At 37.3% G+C, this 20,815-nt stretch overlaps 1 long non-coding RNA gene across 1 annotated transcript in view; it reads right to left on the reverse strand.

Annotated features, from left to right (window-relative positions):
* Positions 1 to 1,238: 1,238 nt before the first annotated feature.
* The window catches only part of LOC309849122, a 135,449-nt gene continuing 115,872 nt past the window's right edge, over positions 1,239 to 20,815 (reverse strand). The window contains exons 6-7 of the long non-coding RNA XR_014303503.1: positions 9,978 to 10,133; positions 1,239 to 1,308 (exon numbers count right to left, since the gene is read on the reverse strand). This is a non-coding gene — a long non-coding RNA (uncharacterized lncRNA). The remainder of the gene's footprint in view (positions 1,309 to 9,977; positions 10,134 to 20,815) is intronic.

The raw sequence follows: 20,815 nt of genomic DNA on the forward strand, positions 1-20,815 counted from the left end.
CCCTCTGAGGTTCCTCTTGATCTCCAGATACTCTGTCCTCTTATTTCCTGTCTAAACACAGATGCTCCTCTTTCCACACCTTTTCTATCACTTAACAACACTGCTCTCTCTTCCTTCCCCAGGAGAGTCTCTGCCAAACATTTTCTCCATATGTAGACAATGCATCATACTTTCTGAGAGCCATAATATCCATTCGTAAGCATGAATTACTGTAGGCTCAGGACCCAGAGATCAGCCTTGACCCAAAAGCTTTCCCCAACAGGCAAGAAGGGAGAGTCAGCAGCCTCTGTGGGTTACCAGGCCAGAGAAGCCTGTCAAACCCCACCATTTGGAACTGGTATGTGAGCGCAGCATCTGAGCACAGGTCTTTCCAGGGACTCAGAATGTAAAACATTCTGCAGGCAGGAGCAGAAACCGAAGGAGTCACCGGACAGAGGTGATAAGCCTCAGTCATGACACAAAGAAAAGCATGATTGGGTAGAAGCCACAGGAAAAGAAAAATAAATAAATAAAGGTAGTGTGAGAGTGAAAGGGAGGGAAAAGCAGAGACAAAGAAAAGCAAAAACAGCAGAATGGTAAGGTAACTGGAAGAGGAAGTGATGAGTTCCACCTCTGAGGGCAAAGTCCACCGAGTCTTTGCCAGCTGTGTGCTAGGCGGGCAGAGCCAGCGTCCTTAGTTTCCTTAAAATCAGTCCCCAGCATCTAACGTTATAGAACATTTTACTTCATTTTCTCAACCTTATTTTCTTCCATGTTTTACACCCTCAAATGGACTTCGGTTCTATCATATAGTTTCAACTCAAATCATTACATTTCAGAGAAAGAATATATACATGCCACCATGACCTGTCCTCTTAAGAGGACATTACTGATTTTTTTAAGGCAGACTTCGATTTTATATGTAAAAACCACGTAACCAATGAGCAAGTTCAAAGTGTTTCACCAAAACTTTATAGTATAAGAAAGGAAAAAGTATCTTCCTAATGATTTCCAACATTTAAGAAATGTATTGACCCAACGTTATGCGTCACTGCTCTTAAACATTTTCTTATCATGAATATAACACCCTACTAGAAAATTGTGCCCCAGGAAATATCACAAATTGAACAATTACATAACCACTACCAAGTCAAGAAATGGAACATACTTCTCATACTCTCCTTCAGTAACTTCAGTAACTTCCTTCTTTCTTCCCAAAAGATAACTGCTATCTGTAAATCCACTTCTGGTCTGCACTTACCTTTGGCTCCAGTTCTGTCCCCCTTGGTCCCATGTCACAAGTGCAGTTGTGTTTCTCAGCAGATATCCCTGGAAAAAAAAAAAACTGGGCTTACTGGGCTTACCCCTCCTGATTTCCTTTTTCACCTAGATCTTGACTCTATAATTCTTTACCACCTTGTTAGCTAACCAATGCTTTCAAACATATTTTTAATTTATTTTTACACCTTTCATAGGTATTCTCTATTGTTGTAGTTGGACTGAATTGCTGTATCAGCCATACCAGAATTGGAAATCCCAGGCAGACGAAACCTGCAGTTACTCTTTTTAACCTTCTTCCCCTCAGCCACAAAAAAGCATGAGAATATATTCATGGCTCAGCATATAGACACAGAGTAGTGAACTTGACCCCAGTATTTTATCTTCTTTTATAGTAAGCTACAGTCTTCTAGACATAGTATATTAACACTCGAACAGCATTTTAACTTTCCACTTACCTTCTAAACACTAACTGATTATTTAACTACTTAATTGGGGGATTCCAGTGCTTATCCATTCAATATTTACCTAGTGGAAATACTGCTTTGTGTTCATTTATACATCCATTCAAATATTTTTGATGGTTTCTACATACCAAACATTGTTTCAGGAGCCAGGACAAGGCAGGCAAGAGCTCCGCCTAGGAGACATAGACAAAACAAATACATGAATAAGTCAGAAAATTGACAGAGGGTGGCATAAAAATGATTATGTATTAAGAAATATTATGTGAAGAATTAATATAGATTGTTGTGAGAAAATAAAGAGTGATCACTATAATATAAATCATGAAAGGCTTTCTTGAGGAGCTGCTTCCAAAGCTCAGATACGGAGGAGCCACAGTGTGTGGTCAGAAAGAAGAGCATTCTGGGTAAAGGAAAGAGTTTGTGCAAAAACTCTGGAGCCAGAGCAAGCCTGATTCATTCAAAAAACACAACACAGGGCCAGTACGGCTGAGTATAATAAGTGAAAGGGAAGGTGCAGTAAATGAGGTAAGAGTCACATACTGGACCAGATTAAGGTGGGCTTTGTCACCCAGTATAAGGAGCTGATATTTTATCTCATCATGGTAAGTTTTAGGGAATATTTAAATGGGTTTAGAAAGGGAGAGGGAAGGTGGAGTTGACAGAATCTACATTATATTTTTAAAACAATTTCTAGGGGGAACCTGGGTGGCTCAGTTGGGTTAAAGCCTCTGTCTTCGGCTCAGGTCATGATCCTGGGGTCCTGGGATCAAGCTCCACATTGGGCTCCCTGCTCAGCGGGGAGCCTGCTTCTTCCTCTTTCTATCTGCCTGTCTCTCTGCCTACTTGTGATCTGTCAAATAAATAAATTTTTAAAAATCTTTAAAATAAATAAATAAAATAAAACAATTTCTCTGGCTGCCATGTAGAGATTATGCTGTGCAAGGGGGTAAGTGAATTAGTGTTGAACAAAGAAATTATTTTTAAAATTACATAGGTTCTCTCTATTTTTTAAAGATTTTATTTATTTGTCAGAGGGGGATGGAGAGCAAGCACAAGCAGGGGAGCCATAGGCCGAGGGAGAAGCAGGCTCCTCACTGAGCAAGGAGATAGATTAAGTGACCTGATTCCATGGCCCAGGGATCATGCCCACAGACCAGAGTCTATGGCAGATGCTTAACCAACTGAGCCAACAAGGTATCCCTGCTTAGCTCTTTTAAACAATGACTATATAGTACTAGGAATTGGTTACAGTGGCGCCTGGGTGGATCAGTTAGTTAAGTGTCTGCTCAGGTCATGGTGCCAGGGTCTGGGATGGCACCCCTCAGTGGGGATCCTGCTCTTCCCTCTGTCTGCCATTCTCCCTGCTTGTCCTCTCTTTCTCTCTCTGTCAAATAAATAAATAATATTTTTTTTTAAAAAAAGGAATTGGTTATAAAGCTATAGAAGACCTAAGATTTAAAACAGGGTATGATGAAACAACTTGAGATTCACCTCTACTACTTCCAGACTGAAGAAACCAAGAAAAGTAGCATGAACATGGCCCAGACACTGGAGTCCTCCAACAACAGAACCTTCATCATCACCTTGTGTCTAGGTCAAAGCATGGAGATATCAAGTGTGTGTTAAATGAAGGTATGCCAATTTGTGATAGACCATATGAGAATGGTCACCTAATCATCAAATTTAAGGTAAACTTTCCTGAGAATGGCTTTCTCTCTCCTGATAAACTCTTTTTGCTGGAAAAACTCCTACCTGTGAGGAAATAAATAAAAGAGACTGATGAAATGGACCAAGTAGAACCGGTAGACTTTGATCCAAATCAGAAAAGATGGCGCCATTACACCATTACACCGGGGAAGCAAAATAAGATGATGAACATCATCAAAGGGGGTTGTTCAGTGTCAGACCTCTCAAAGAGGGCAGTGAATAATACCACTGGCATCTTTTTTGGGGTAGTGAACAAGTGAAGGACTATAATCATAGCTCACTACTTGCTATTTTTTTTTAATATTCAACTATAGTTGTGTTTTAAAAGTTAAATGAATAAACTCAAGTATAAAAGCTCAAAAAAAACCTTCTTATGTTCATATAGTATCATGGTAGGAGCCTTCTTTAGGTCTACACAAGATGGGACTATCTCAAGCAGCTGGAGCCACAGAGAAGATGTGTTATAGGAGTCATCACAGCAAACAATCTTCCACCAATTCTCTCTCTACTAGGCAAATCTACCTACAAGCCAGAGGACAAGGGAGGCTAGGAAATTTAGTTCACTGAGGCACTGAGCTGTACAAGAGATCAAAGAACAATAAGACAGTTGACCAGCCACAAGACAAAAGCAGAAACAAGGAGACCAGGAGGAGCCTGATGAAGTAAGTCAAATGAAAATTATAGTTGATTGGACCATAAAGGTAGAAATGGAAATGACTACAAATAAATGGAGTCAATATATTTGAAATACAATTAATAAAACTCATTTGGAGAGCAGATGTAACAAGTGAGAGATAAAGTGCAAACTTAGGGATAACTTCTAGATTTTTTTGCTTGAACAACTGAAGAGATAATGATACCTCTAAAAGGATGAGAAAGACTAAAAAAAAAATCAGTGGACTTTAGATGTGCTAGAATTAAAAATTCTATTTTGGCCATGTTAAATTTTAAGTGCCAATTAAAAATCTATATGGAGATTTGGCATGGGATAAATGAGCCTAGAATAATGGGAAAATATCAGGACTCAAGATATAGACTTGGGACTCATTGTTTAGGAAAAAAATGGGATGGATGAAATTACCAAAGGAACATATATAGACAGAGAAAAGACACCCAGGAGCATTCCAATACTGCATGCTGTTGACAGGTCAACAAATATAAAAACAGAGAAAAGACCATTATATTGGCAGCCCAGAGATCACTGAAGATTTTGACAACAGCCACCCCTGTTTAGTTGAAGGCATAGAAGCCAAATTAGAATGGGTTGAGAAGAGAATATAAATATTATATGGGGGGAACTATCAGGCTATTATGAAGAAATTTTGTTCCAAAGAAGAGCAGAGAAATGGAGCCACAAAGGAATGAATTTTTCATCTTTTTAAAGATAGGCTATTTAAGATAGGAAAATTTGATTAGATATTGATGGAAGGGGCGCCTGGGTGGCTCAGTGGGTTAAGCCTCTGCCTTCGGCTCAGGTCATGATCCCAGGGGCCTGGGATCGAGTCCCGCATTGGGCTCTCTGCTCAGCAGGGAGCCTGCTTCTCCTCATCTCTCTCTCTGTCTGTCTCTCTGCCTATTTGTGATCTCTCTCTCTCTGTCAAATAAATAAATAAAATCTTAAAAAAAAAAGTTTAAAGATATTGATGGAAAATTATCTAGTGGAGGGATACAGAAGATGCAAGAGACAGAGGAGGAAACTTGATAGGGCCAAGACCTTAAAAAGTTAAGAAAAACGTGATTCAAAACACACAAGTTGGAGGGTTTGACCCTTGATAGGCACAGGGACACTCCATCGACAACTCCATCAGAGTTGGCCACAGAAGCAGGTAGGTTGGTCGCTGGGGATCTCAGAGGGTTTCTGTTTAATTTCTTCTGTCTCAATAGTGAAACATGAGGACAAGGTCATCAACGAAGAGTGAGGAAGTAGGGTATGTAAGAGTTTAAGGAGAGTTTGAAAGAGGGTTTGAAATTGTTTTGAAAAATTAAAAATAAATATGCAAGGGATGTATATTAGGGCTGCCCTTTATAATAGCACCATCGGAGTAGATGACTAACAGATTTTAACTAGGCAAGTACAACAGAGCAAATGAAGGACTTTAGGACAGTTACTGGTTTATGATGGTGCACTATGGAAACAACGTAGAGTCATGTCAGAAATGAGTGGCTAACTCTCTCCTGAGTAGATGTGTAACACACCTAGCTAATCACCTACATGATAGCAAGCAACGCAGCCTTCTTTCAGTACCACAGAATGTCTGTATATGGCCGAACATCTGCTCAAAGCCGAGAATGACCAGCTTGACCAAACCAAGCAATAGAATCCAAGAGTTTTCAATAAAAAACAATGAGTGTCTTCTACTCCAGGAGTTCATTCTTAATTCCTTACAAAATAAATATTTGTGTTATTCAATTATTTATTTATATGGGATAACTAGAGGGGGGAGGGTATTAGTATTTTTATCTACTGACATATGTGTGTTTTTTTTACATTTTGGTGTTGAGACCCCTATGTGAAACTCTGTAAACTCTACTAAGCTTGGTCAAATGAAACAGATTCTTACACCCAGGAATCCAAATTCCCAGGAGGCCCATGGAAGCATTTCATTTGAAGCCTTCTGTTACAAAAGGTCAGAAGCTGGGAGGCTAAAAACAATTTTTCTCTATCATGGACCATTCTGATTGGTAAACTGGCCGTGCCAGTGACGACTCAGTAACTCAGCCTTTATAAAACATGCTCCAAAGGGTCCTAAAATACAAGATTAGGATTTCTAGTAGATGTGAAGGTTATTGGCTCTAAGGGAATGATTTTTTGAACCAGCGGAAGATTAATGAAAGATTTGTTAGAAACCACAAATATAATTTCTTCTTCTGCAGTTTCCAAGATCACATTGCAGAACATTCCATCTAGAAATCAGTAATGTGACAAAATAGTTTTTGTTTTACTCTAGGTAGACAATAAATACAATGCAGTGATTTAATACAACTGCATGAATTTCTTTCTCCTTTATTGACATGGCATATGCATCATTTTTATCTACCATGTCAGCTGCTATTATAAATATACTGATTTTTGGTATTCCTTAAAATAACCCGTTTGACATCATTTGTGTGATATACACATGCAAAACAAATTTGACATAAAAACAAAATAACCACACATAATTTTCTATTGCAAGAGTCCTTTTGGAGACTGAAATTTCTAATGAATAACCTTAATCAATTTATAATCCCGAAACACTGGAACTATAAAAGATCTCAGAGACCATCAAGACCAATCTTCTCATGTTAAGAAATAAGGAAACTGAATCCCAGGAAGGACAAATGTGTTTTATACAGGATCACACAACTCATTAGAAACAGAACAGGGACAAAAACCCAGACCTTCTGACTCCATTCAAAACACTGGGCTGGTGATCAACTTAAAATTTATAGACCACTCCAAGAAATAATAGATCTATTGAAAAACATACTTATGTAAAGTATGAGGCAGCTTTGTTAAGCAAATAATCAGAATCTTAATGAAGTCAGGATGATATTAATGAAAATTAAGAACCCAGACTAGTGAAGAAAGGAAAAATTATTAAACAGCTAATAAACTTAGTTTCCCCCACTAACTTTGCGTTGGCTTACCGGACACTTTAACACTGTATGAGAGCTATATACAGATGTCTTGTATCTTTTAATCCTAGTCTTAAAGGATCTGGAAAGGAGCCACAAATTCCAAGAAGCCGGAGAAACAAAAGTAAATATAAATGGGCAACCATGTTAATTTAAGAAATTTCAGGCAATAGTTCATGTACCAAAAATGAGTTTGAGGACTAGATGTTCTACAAACAGGAAGAGCTTAGGCATCAAAATCCAATTTGATCAAACCACTTTGTACAAAGGAAAGGAAATTGTGTACAAGATAGTTTGCAATGAGGTTGTCTGTCATTTCTGAGAAAAAGACTTTATATTCATACAAGATTCATAAGCAAAATCATGTCAAGTATGATGGTGTTGTTAAAGGATATAGCTGTAAAGTCAATGCATCCACCACAGTAAAAATTATCTTTCATGTAAATATTGAGAAACATTTTAAAATGTGAATTCTAGTTACTAAATTTAAACATCCAGTGAGAAAATGACTATAAAGAAATTGAGCTTATGACTATCTGTATGCGGGCACCAAATGCCACCAGGAAAACACCCCAACCCAGTCTCTTAGGGGTCAGTAACAATGTCCCTGGCCAAAATGATTGTGGGGTGAACAACATATATCCCTGAGAGGGCCAGTAAGACATTCTCAGCATTGTAATGATCTGTATATATTTTAATCTCATGATTACAACCTACAAAACCAAGACCTATACCAGTATCTGAAAATTTAAAACTCAATATATGCTTTATCTCAAGAAAAAGAACTCTAAGATTGGTTCACCAAATCTTGAAAATCAACATTGTTAGCTGTGAACATAGTTCCTATATTCAGAGTTCAGTAATTCCTATGTTTTTAAATAATTTCTTACATAAGAAATGATGTGTTATTATAGAAATGTAGAAAATATGCACATAAACAAAAAACTATAAAAATGAATTATAAATGATAGGAAATTAAAAGAAGGCAAGGATGTCTCTTCCCTCTACTCTATATAATATTATATTGGAGGTACTTGCAGTCTTGCTGTAAATCACAAAAAGAAGGCATTCCAATTGGAAAGAAAAAGTAAAACTTGCCTTGTTCATAGATGACATAATTTTATATACAGTAATTCTTAATGAATCTACAAAATAAGCAATCAGATCTAAAAAATGAATATAAAACAGTCATAGTATATAAGGTAAATGTGAAAAGTCAACCATATTTCCATAAACCAACAACAATCTTTATGTTCTAATAAATAATTGGAAATTTTAAAAATTCTAAATGCCACTACAAGAGTATTAAGAAATGAAATAGTGAGGATAAACTTAAAACACAAATGCAAGATCTCCACACTGAAAACCATAAATATTGCTGAGAAAACTAATGGAGACCTAACTAGGTAGAGAAACATACCATGTTCATGGAATGATTGATTCAAAGTTAATCAATTCTCTCCATATTGATCTATAGAGTCAATACAACTTCAATAAAAATGCCATGAAGGTTTTTTGACTTGACAAACTAACTCTAAAATCATGCGGACATAGAAGGGACCTAAAAGAACCTGAAACAAATTTGAATATGAAAAACAAAGTTTGGAAATGTAATCTACCTAATTTGAAGATTTACCATATAAAGCTACAGTTGTCAAGGGAGTGTAATAGTAGCATAAAAATAGACATATGGAAAAATGGAACAAAATAGTGAATCCAAATATAGTTCCACAAATACATACTCAGTTTGGGGTCTTTAATTTTTCTTGGTCTGGTTTGGTTTGGTTTGGTTTTTCGTTTTTCATTGTTTTAAAATTTTATTTAAGTAATCTCTTCACCCAACATGCAACTGGAACTCATGACCCCAAGACCAAGAGTAGGATAGGTGTGGAGCCTACTTTTAAAAAAAGAGATGTTTGGCTTTAAAAAAAAAAAAAAAAAAAAAAAAAAAAAAAAAAAAACCAACTTTCCAAGGTTATCTGTAGAGGAAAAAAGAATGTTTTTTTCAACAGATGGAACTGGACAGTTGGATTATCACTGTGGAAAAAAAGATGAACTTTAACCCTTACTTCACACTGCAAACAAAAACCAACTCCAAATGGATCATCAGTCTAAATATAAACTTTAAAACTGTAAAACTTCTAAAAAATAATAAAACAAGAAATAGAAAAATCCTTTGAAGTCTTGAGGGAGGCAAAGATTTAATAAGTAGAATACACAAAAATGAGTACTTTTTAAGGATATGATTACATGGACTTTAGAAAAATTTAAGACTTTTGTTTCTCAAAAAACACCACTAAGAAAGTTGAAAAGCCAAGTCAAAGACCAGGAAAGAATTTTGCAATACATATACCTCTCAAAGGACTAATGTCTTGAATAATAAAGGACTCTTACAACTCAACTGGATGATAGTCCAATAAAAAACCAATGGGAGCACTGGGGTGCCTGTGTGGCTCAGTCAGTTAATCATCTGTCTTCAGCTTAGGTCATGATTTCAGGTCCTGGGATTGAGCCCCACATCAGGCTCTGCACTCAACAGGGAGTCTGCTGCTCCCTCTCCCTCTGAGCCCCCATCTCTCTCTCTCACACACACTCTCTCTCTCTCTGTGTGTCTCAAATAAATAAATAAAATCTTTAAAAAAAATAATATGAGCAAAGGATTTGGATACTTTATAAAAAAGACTTATGTATGGCTAATAAGTACATGGAAGGGTGTTCAATACCCCTAGTTATCAGGGAAATGATAATTTAAACAAGATACTGCTACAAACCCACTACAATTGTTAACATTATAAACACCAATAGTACCAACTATTGACGTGAATGTGGAGCACCTGATACTCATACATTCATTATTCATGGCCATGTAAATGGTGCACTCATATTGGAAAGTATTTTTACCCAGCAATTGCACTCTTAAATATTTACCTGAGGAGCTCCTAGGTGGCTCAGTCGGGTAAGCATCCGTCTCTTGATTTTGGCTGAGCTCATGATCTAGGGTGGTGAGATGGAGCCCTACATCAGGTTCTGTGTTGGGCATGGAGGCTGCTTAAGATTCTCTCTCTCTTTCAGTTTGTCCCCTCCCTAAAAAGAAAAAAAAAAAAAAAAAGATCTTTACCAAAGAGCAATAAAAATATATATTTATAAAAAGTCTTGACATAAGTATTCATAGAAGCTCTATTAATAATAGCAAATAAATGGAACAACCCAAATGTCCATCAAAAGAGAAAAGGATACAATCAGGTACTGCTCAGCAATAAAAAGGAACTAACTACTGATATATACAGAAACATAGCTAAAATCTCAAAATCATCATGCTAAGCAAAAGAAACCTGAATCAAACGACATACTGCAAGAGTCTATTTATATAAAATTTTAGAATGAGCAAAACTAACCCATAGTGACAGAAAAAAAAGTAGTGGTTGCATGGGGCAAGGAGTCAAATTTTTTACTGAAAAGGAGCATGAGCAAAATTCAGGGGGATGATGGAGATGTTGGTATTTGTATTGTGGTAGCAGTTCCATGGGTATATACATCTGTCAAAACTTGAAAGTATAATAGAGCTTCCAGACTGACAAGCAAATAAAAAAGAATGAAGGAAATTTTAGCAAGTCAACAAAAGTAGGCAAATGGAGAGGGGAAAATAAATAGCAAACATCAAACAAGAAGGCATAAAATCAAGTATATCACATGACCCAACCTATTTTTAAAGGACATTCTGGCCTCTGTTTTAAGAAGAGGCTGAGAAGGTATAAGCAAGTTTTCTTCTAAATATTGCCTCTATAAAGAAGTCTTCTCTGGCTCCCTTCTCTAAAGCAGTCACACACATCCCATTTATGATTATCATACATAGAAAAATGCATAAATGAACAGAAAAATTACTAGAATTAATGTTGTATTAGTAAGAGTCCTGGATACAAAAAATAATAAATATATAAATCAATTTTGTTTCTATGGAATAAGCAAATAATTGTAAAATATTTTGAAATATCACAAAGGGTATCAAAAAATCAAAAACCTAGGAATCAATAAATTATAAAATATTACTGAAAGAAATTAAATAAGACCTAAATAAATGGAGGCATGTAATCATTCTCATGAATTGGAAAACTCAATGTTATAAAAATGTCAACTCTTCTAAAATTTATCTATGGGGACGCCTGGGTGGCTCAGTTGGTTGGACGACTGCCTTCGGCTCAGGTCATGATCCTGGAGTCCCGGGATCGAGTCCCGCATCGGACTCCCAGCTCCATGGGGAGTCTGCTTCTCTCTCTGACCTTCTCCTCGTTCATGCTCCTCTCTCTCAAGTAAATAAATAAAATCTTAAAAAAAAAAAATAAAATAAAATAAAATAAAATTTATCTATGGATTCAAAATTTGTTTATGGTTGAGAATTTCTACAGCTTTTGGTAGAAGGTGGCAATCTAAACTCCATATTAAAATGCAAAAGACCAGGGTGCCTGGGTGTCTCAGTGGGTTAAGCCTCTGCCTACAGCTCAGGTCATGACCTCAGGTCCTGGGATTGAGCATGCTCAGTGGGAAGTCTGCTTCTCCCTCTCACTCTGCCTCTGCCCTCAACTCCTGATCTCTCTTTTTCTCTCAAATAAATAAATAAAATCTTAAAAAATAAAATAAAATGAAAAAGACCCAAATAGCCAAGATGAAAAACAAAATAAGAGTACTAACTTACCTAGACATAAAACTGCAGTCACTAAAACAGCTCAATATTGCCTCAAGGATAGACAGATATACCAATACAACTATTAAAGAGGCCAGAAAGAAATTTACACATGTTCAATGACTGGATTTATGATAAAGATAACACTGCAGAGCACTAGGGGGAAAGAGACTACTTCAATAAATGGTTCTGGGTCAATTAGATATTCTAAATAAATGAAACTGCATCCCTACCTTATATTATATAGAAAAATCAATTTTAGGTAGAATGAAGACTTAAATGTGAAATGCCGAACAAACTTCCTAGATGAAAATGTTAGTATATATCTTTAGGATCTTGAAGTAGTTTCACCCGAATATAAAAGTCCTAATGACAGGGAATAAGATTGATAGATTATAGTGAAATTAAGAACCTCTACTGGAAGATTCAAAACAAAAAAAGTACATAGGCAAGATATAGGATTGGAGATGATGTTTGCAACACTTACTTGCAACAAAAGACCCAAACACAGAATGCAGAACTCTTATAAATCATCATTAAAGATACAATTCTACTCACTTGAATAGGATAACCAAAAGGTTCAAAAAGGATAACCACACGGTCAGCAAAGTTATGAAAACTGTCCAACCTCAGTAGTAACCAAGAAACACAATCTGAGATCATAAGTCAGTATCACTCTAAGTGCACCAGAATGACAAAAATTTTAAATCTTGATAATATAGTGGTGATAATTAACTAACATATGCATTTATGATTTCCATGTATAGTGTCCTCCACCATACATAAAAGTTACAAATAGTTAGAAAATAAATGGTGGGGGAGAGGAGTGAAGATGGCAGAGAAGTAGCAGGCTGAGACTACTTCAGCTAGCCGGAGATCAGCTAGATAGCTTATCTAAAGATTGCAAACACCTGAAAATCCATCGGCAGATCGAAGAGAAGAAGAACAGCAATTCTGGAAACAGAGAAACAACCACTTTCTGAAAGGAAGGACCGGCGGAGAAGTGAATCCAAAGCGACGGGAAGATAGACCCCGGGGGGAGGGGCCGGCTCCCGGCAAGCGGCGGAGCAACCGCGCACAAAATCAGGACTTTTAAAAGTCTGTTCCGCTGAGGGACATCGCTCCAGAGGCTAAACCGGGGCGAAGCCCACGCGGGGTCAGTGTGGCCTCAGGTCCCGCAGGGTCACAGAAGGATCGGGGGTGTCTGAGTGTCGCATAGCTTGCGGGTATTGGAACGGGAAAGCCGGCTGCAGAGACAGAGCCGACAGTAAGCTCACAGCTCGGTGTTACCTTGAACCGGTCGCAGGCTCGGTGAGCTCGGAGCGCGGCCGGAGGTCAGGCAGACGGGAGTAACTGGGCGCTGTTCTCTGAGGGCGCACTGAGGAGTGGGGCCCTGGGCACTCGGCTCCTCCGGGCCGGAGACCAGGAGGCCGCCATTTGTATTCCCGTCCTCCGGAACTCTATGGAAAGCGCTCAGGGAACAAAAGCTCCTGAAAGCAAACCCCGGCTCCTGCTAAGGGCGGTGCAATTCCGCCTGGGGCAAAGACACTTGAGAATCACTACAACAGGCCCCTCCCCCAGAAGATCAACAAGAAATCCAGCCGAGACCAAGTTCACCTATCAAGGAGTGCGGTTTCAATACCAAGGAGAGCAGCAGAATTCCAGAGGAGGAGAAAGCAAAGCACAGAACTCATGGATTTTTCGCTGTGATTATTTTTAGTCTTCCAGTTAATTTAATTTTTTTCTTTTTCATTTTTTGTTTTTTTTTCTCACCTTCTGGTAAAATTTTTTTTTTTAACTTTTACCTTTTTCTTTTTTAACGTTTTTTAACCAGTTTATCTAATCTATATATTTTTTCTTTTTTATATTTTTCTTATTTGTTTTTTTTTAATTCTTTTCTTTTTTTTTCGCTTTTCTTTTTTTTTTTTCTTTCTTCCTTTTTGAAGCTCTTTTTATCTCTTTTCTCCCCCATCACGATTTAGGATCTCTTCTAATTTGGTTAAAGCATATATTCCTGGGGTTGTTGCCACCCTTTTAGTATTTTACTTGCTCCTTCATATACTCTTATCTGGACAAAATGACAAGAAGGAAAAATTCAATACAAAAAAAAGAACAAGAGGCAATACCGAAGGCTAGGGACCTAATCAATACAGTCATTGGTAATAGGTCAGATCTAGAGTTATGAATGACAATTCTCAAGGTTCTAGCCAGGCTCGAAAAAGGTATGGAAGATATTAGAGAAACCCTCTCGAGAGATATAAAAGCCCTTTCTGAAGAAATAAAAGAATTAAAATCTAACCAAGTTGAAATCAAAAAAGCTATTAATGAGATGCAATCAAAAATGGAGGCTCTCACTGCTAGGATAAATGAGGCAGAAGAAAGAATTAGTGATATAGAAGACCAAATGACAGAGAATAAAGAAGCTGAGCAAAAGAGGGACAAACAGCTACTGGACCACGAAGGGAGAATTCGAGAGATAAGTGACACCATAAGACGAAACAACATTAGAATAATTGGGATTCCAGAAGAAGAAGAACGAGAGAGGGGAACAGAAGGTATACTGGAGAGAATTATTGGGGAGAATTTCCCCAATATGGCAAAGGGAATGAGCATCAAAATTCAGGAGGTTCAGAGAACACCCCTCAAAATCAATAAGAATAGGCCCACACCCCGTCACCTAATAGTAAAATTTACAAGTCTCAGTGACAAAGAGAAAATCCTGAAAGCAGCCCGGGAAAAGAAGTCTATAACATACAATGGTAAAAATATTAGATTGGCAGCTGACTTATCCACAGAGACCTGGCAGGCCAGAAAGAGCTGGCATGATATTTTCAGAGCACTAAACGAGAAAAACATGCAGCCAAGAGGCGCCTGGGTGGCTCAGTGGGTTAAACATGCAGCCAAGAATACTATATCCAGCTACGCTATCATTGAAAATAGAAGGAGAGATTAAAAGCTTCCAGGACAAACAAAAACTGAAAGAATTTGCAAACACCAAACCAGCTCTACAGGAAATATTGAAAGGGGTCTTCTAAGCAAAGAGAGAGCCTACAAGTGGTAGATCAGAAAGGAACAGAGACCATATACAGTAACAGTCACCTTACAGGCAATACAATGGCACTAAATTCATATCTCTCAATAGTTACCCTGAATGTAATGGGCTAAATGCCCCTGTCAAAAGACACAGGGTATCAGAATGGATAAAAAAACAAAACCTATCTATATGTTGCCTCCAAGAAACTCATTTTAAGCCCAAAGACACCTCCAGATTTAAAGTGAGGGGTGGAAAAGAATTTACCATGCTAATGGACATCAGAAGAAAGCAGGAGTGGCAATCCTTATATCAGATCAATGAGATTTTAAGCCAAAGACTATAATAAGAGATGAGGAAGGACACTCTATTATACTCAAAAGGTCTGTCCAACAAGAAGATCTAACAATTTTAAATATCTATGCCCCCAATGTGGGAGCAGCCAACTATATAAACCAATTAATAACAAATTCAAAGAAACACATAAACAATAATACAATAATAGTAGGGGACTTTAACACTCCCCTCACTGAAATGGACAGATCATCCAAGCAAAAGATCAGCAAGGAAATAAAGGCCTTAAAACGACACACTGGACCAGATGGACATCACAGATATATTCAGAACATTTCATCCCAAAGCAACAGAATACACATTCTTCTCTAGTGCACATGGAACATTCTCCAGAATAGATCACATCCTCGGTCCTAAATCAGGACTCAACCCGTATCAAAAGATTGGGATCATTCCCTGCATATTTTCAGACCACAATGCTCTAAAGCTAGAACTCAACCACAAAAAGAAGTTTGAAAAGAACCCAAATACATGGAGACTAAACAGCATCCTTCTAAAGAATGAGTGGGTCAACCGGGAAATTAAGGAAGAATTGAAAAAAATCATGGAAACAAATGATAATGAAAATACAACGGTTCAAAATCTGTGGGACACAACAAAGGCAGTCCTGAGAGGAAAATATATAGCGGTTCAAACCTTTCTCAAGAAACAAGAAAGGTCTCAGGTACACAACCTAACCCTACACCTAAAGGAGCTGGAGAAAGAACAAGAAAGAAACCCTAAGCCCAGCAGGAGAAGAGAAATCATAAAGATCAGAGCAGAAATCAATGAAATAGAAACCAAAAAATAAATAGAACAAATCAACGAAACTAGAAGCTGGTTCTTTGAAAGAATTAATAAAATTGATAAACCCCTGGCCCGACTTATCAAAAAGAAAAGAGAAAGGACCCAAATAAATAAAATCATGAACGAAAGAGGAGAGATCACAACTAACACCAAAGAAATACAAACTATTATAAGAACATACTATGAGCAACTCTACGCCAATAAATTTGACAATCTGGAAGAAATGGATGCATTCCTAGAAACATATAAACTACCACAACTGAACCAGGAAGAAATAGAAAGCCTGAACAGACCCATAACCAGTAAGGAGATTGAAACAGTCATTAAAAATCTCCAAACAAACAAAACCCAGGGCCAGACGGCTTCCCGGGGGAATTCTACCAAACATTTAAAGAAGAACTAATTCCTATTCTCCTGAAACTGTTCCAAAAAATAGAAATGGAAAGAAAACTTCCAAACTCATTTTATGAGGCCAGCATCACCTTGATCCCAAAACCAGACAAGGATCCCATCAAAAAAGAGAGCTATAGACCAATATCCTTGATGAACACAGATGCGAAAATACTCAACAAAATACTAGCCAATAGGATTCAACAGTACATTAAAAGGATTATTCACCACGACCAAGTGGGATTTATTCCAGGGCTGCAAGGCTGGTTCAACATCCGCAAATCAGTCAATGTGATACAACACATCAATAAAAGAAAGAACAAGAACCATATGATACTCTCAATAGATGCTGAAAAAGCATTTGACAAAGTACAGCATCCCTTCCTGATCAAAACTCTTCAAAGTGTAGGGATAGAGGGCACATACCTCAATATCATCAAAGCCATCTATGAAAAACCCACCACAAATATCATTCTCAATGGAGAAAAACTGAAAGCTTTTCCGCTAAGGTCAGGAACATGGCAAGGATGTTGCTGACATCCTTATCACCACTTATCACCACTGCTATTAAACATAGTACTAGAGGTCCTAGCCTCAGCAATCAGACAACAAAAGGAAATTAAAGGCATCCAAATTGGCAAAGAAGAAGTCAAATTATCACTCTTCGCAGATGATATGATACTATATGTGGAAAACCCAAAAGACTCCACTCCAAAACTGCTAGAACTTATACAGGAATTCAGTAAAGTGTCAGGATATAAAATCAATGCACAGAAATCAGTTGCATTTCTCTACACCAACAGCAAGACAGAAGAAAGAGAAATTAAGGAGTCAATCCCATTCACAATTGCACCCAAAATCATAAGATACCTAGGAATAAACCTAACCAAAGACGCACAGAATCTATACTCAGAAAACTATAAAGTACTCATGAAAGAAATTGAGGAAGACACAAAGAAATGGAAAAATGTTCCATGCTCCTGGATTGGAAGAATAAATATTGTGAAAATGTCTATGCTACCTAAAGCAATCTACACATTTAATGCAATTCCTATCAAAGTACCATCCATCTTTTTCAAAGAAATGGAACAAATAATTCTAAAATGTATATGGAACCAGAAAAGACCTCGAATAGCCAAAGGGATATTGAAAAAGAAAGCCAACATTGGTGGCATCACAATTCTGGACTTCAAGCTCTATTACAAAGCTGTCATCATCAAGACAGCATGGTACTGGCACAAAAACAGACACATAGATCAATGGAACAGAATAGAGAGCCCAGAAATAGACCCTCAACTCTACAGTCAACTAATCTTCGACAAAGCAGGAAAGAATGTCCAATGGAAAAAAGACAGCCTCTTCAATAAATGGTGCTGGGAAAATTGGACAGCCACATGCAGAAAAATGAAATTGGACCATTTCCTTACACCACACACGAAAATAGACTCAAAATGGATGAAGGACCTCAATGTGAGAAAGGAATCCATCAAAATCCTTGAGGAGAACACAGGCAGCAACGTCTTCGACCTCAGCCGCAGCAACATCTTCCTAGAAACAACGCCAAAGGCAAGGGAAGCAAGGGCAAAAATGAACTATTGGGATTTCATCAAGATCAAAGCTTTTGCACAGCAAAGGAAACAGTTAACAAAATCAAAAGACAACTGACAGAATGGGAGAAGATATTTGCAAACGACATATCAGATAAAGGACTAGTGTCCAGAATCTATAAAGAACTTAGCAAACTCAACACCCAAAGAACAAATAATCCAATCAAGAAATGGGCAGAGGACATGAACAGACATTTCTGCAAAGAAGATATCCAGATGGCCAACAGACACATGAAAAAGTGCTCCATATCACTCGGCATCAGGGAAATACAAATCAAAACCACAATGAGATATCACCTCACACCTGTCAGAATGGCTAAAATAAACAAGTCAGGAAATGACAGATGCTGGCGAGGATGCGGAGAAAGGGGAACCCTCCTACACTGTTGGTGGGAATAAAGCTGGTGCAGCCACTGTGGAAAACAGCATGGAGGTTCCTCAAAATGTTGAAAATAGAACTGCCCTATGACCCAGCAATTGCACTATTGGGTATTTACCCTAAAGATACAAACGTAGTGATCCCAAGGGGCACGTGCACCCGAATGTTTATAGCAGCAATGTCCACAATAGCCAAACTATGGAAAGAACCTAGATGTCCATCAACAGATGAATGGATCAAGAAGATGTGGTATATATACACAATGGAATACTATGCAGCCATCAAAAGAAATGAAATCTTGCCATTTGAGACAACATGGATGGAACATGCTTAGCGAAATAAGTCAAGCAGAGAAAGACAACTATCACATGATCTCCCTGATATGAGGAAGTGGTGATGCAACATGGGGGCTTAAGTGGGTAGGAGAAGAATAAATGAAACAAGATGGGATTGGGAGGGAGACAAACCATAAGTGACTCTTAATCTCACAAAACAAACTGAGGGTTGCTGGGGGGGAGGGGGTTTGGGAGAAGGGGGTGGGATTATGGACATTGGGGAGGGTATGTGCTTTGGTGAGTGCTGTGAAGTGTTTAAACCTGGTGATTCACAGACCTGTACCCTGGGGATAAAAATATATGTTTATAAAAAATAAAAAATTAAAAAAAAAAAGAAAAGAAATGGTGGGGAATCAATATTAGAAAATCAATTAGAATAGCAAACAAAAATGGTCTAATGAATGCACAAATACCTAAACAATACTTACAAAAAGTAGAAGCTTTTGTCAAATATTTAATTCAGCCAAATTAATTTAATGTAATTTCAGTTAGAATCCTAATTTTGATGTTTCTGTTGGGGTTTTGTGGGGGAGAGAAGATGGATAAAATTTTTTTAGGATTTGTAAGATAAAAAAGGGTCAATAATAGAAAAGAAGATTGTGAACAAAGAAAAATGGTAAGGGGGATATATGCCTTTACAGATATTTAAATTTACTGTAAAGTCATTAATAAACTCTGTGACTAACAACAGAAATAGGTAAATATATTTGTGGAACAAAGTAGAGTCAAGAAATAATCCACAAAAGTGACATTTTAATTTGGTGGGAAATAGTTGGTTTATTAATAAATGATCTTGGCATAATTGGCCGTCTACAAGAAAACAAGCTGGATCTACCTCGCACCATATGCCAAAATGAATTCCAGATGGGTAAAATTTTAATGCAAAAATATTTTTGAAGTTTCTAAAAATTAGAAAATTAAGAAATTTTCACAAGCTTGAAGTAGAGAAACACTTTCTATGCAAGACATAATGGTCTGAAGCCATAAATAAGAGACATATTTTGACTTCACAAAATTAAAACATATATATAGATGTCAAATCCACTGTAAACAAAGTCAAAATAAACAATGATAAACTAGGAAAATATTTGCAGTTCATGTGACAAAGGACTTCTATATCTGACAAGCCAAAAGAATGCCTCTAATTTGAAAAATAATGAAGAAATGAAAGAAAAATGGACAGAAGCTATAAATAGACCATTCAGGGATGCCTGGGTGGCTCAGTGGGTTAAGCCTCTGCCTTTGGCTCCTCATGATCTCAGGGTTCTGGGATCGAGTCCCACATCAGGCTTTCTGCTCAGCAGGGAGCCTGCACCCCCCTCTCTCTCTGCCTGCCTCTCTGCCTACTTGTGATCTCTGTCTGTCAAATAAATAAATAAAATCTTAAAAATAAAAAAAAGTTGAGGTTAAGATGAGTAAGTTCTAGAGATCTAGAGTATCTAGATTATGCCTCTAGATAACATTGTATTGTCATCTAAAAATCTGTTAAGAGGGTAGATCTCATGTTCAGTGTGCTTATTACAATAAAATAAAATTTTAAATTAAGAAAGGAAAACATTTAGATCAGTATCTATTCACTTATGGATATCCAGGATGCATAACTAATTTGCATGCAAATAAGGATCATATGATAACTACTTTGTAAAAGAGCAAATGAGATCCTGTAGGTGTGTATACATTTCTATGAGCACTGAGAAAGTCCCGGAACTTTAACACCCAACATATATATCAGTTTGAAATATCTGGGTATAGAAGGAATGAGAAAAGATCATATCTTGGTACATCTTTGCATTGTTTCACTAATTTCAATGAGCACATATTTTGTAATTACAGATTTTTACTCAACACCTCTTCTAGAATACTTGTTAACTAATTGAAAACAGACATTTGACCATAGTTTAGTATAAACTCACACATTCTAATTAATATAAATTCTTTCTCTTCTCGTCTCTATCACTATTCTTTCTTGACTTGGCTTTTGCCCTCTCTCTATCCCTTCCCTGGCTCCCTTGTTAGCACCTTTTCCTCACTCATTTTTTAAATCAAGTCATTTCTGATCATCCCTTCCCATAGCCATTCCTTTCCTGTGGGCTTATGGTCTTTATTTCTCTTACTTATGGTCCCAAATCACCACAAATTCAGAGAAATGTAGGAGACAGATAAGGAAATCAAAAATTAAAATAGACTGAGAAAATCTCTTGATGTA

The sequence above is a fragment of the Mustela nivalis genome (genome assembly GCF_964662115.1).
Source record: "Mustela nivalis genome assembly, chromosome: 15".
Taxonomy (NCBI): Eukaryota; Metazoa; Chordata; class Mammalia; order Carnivora; family Mustelidae; genus Mustela; species Mustela nivalis.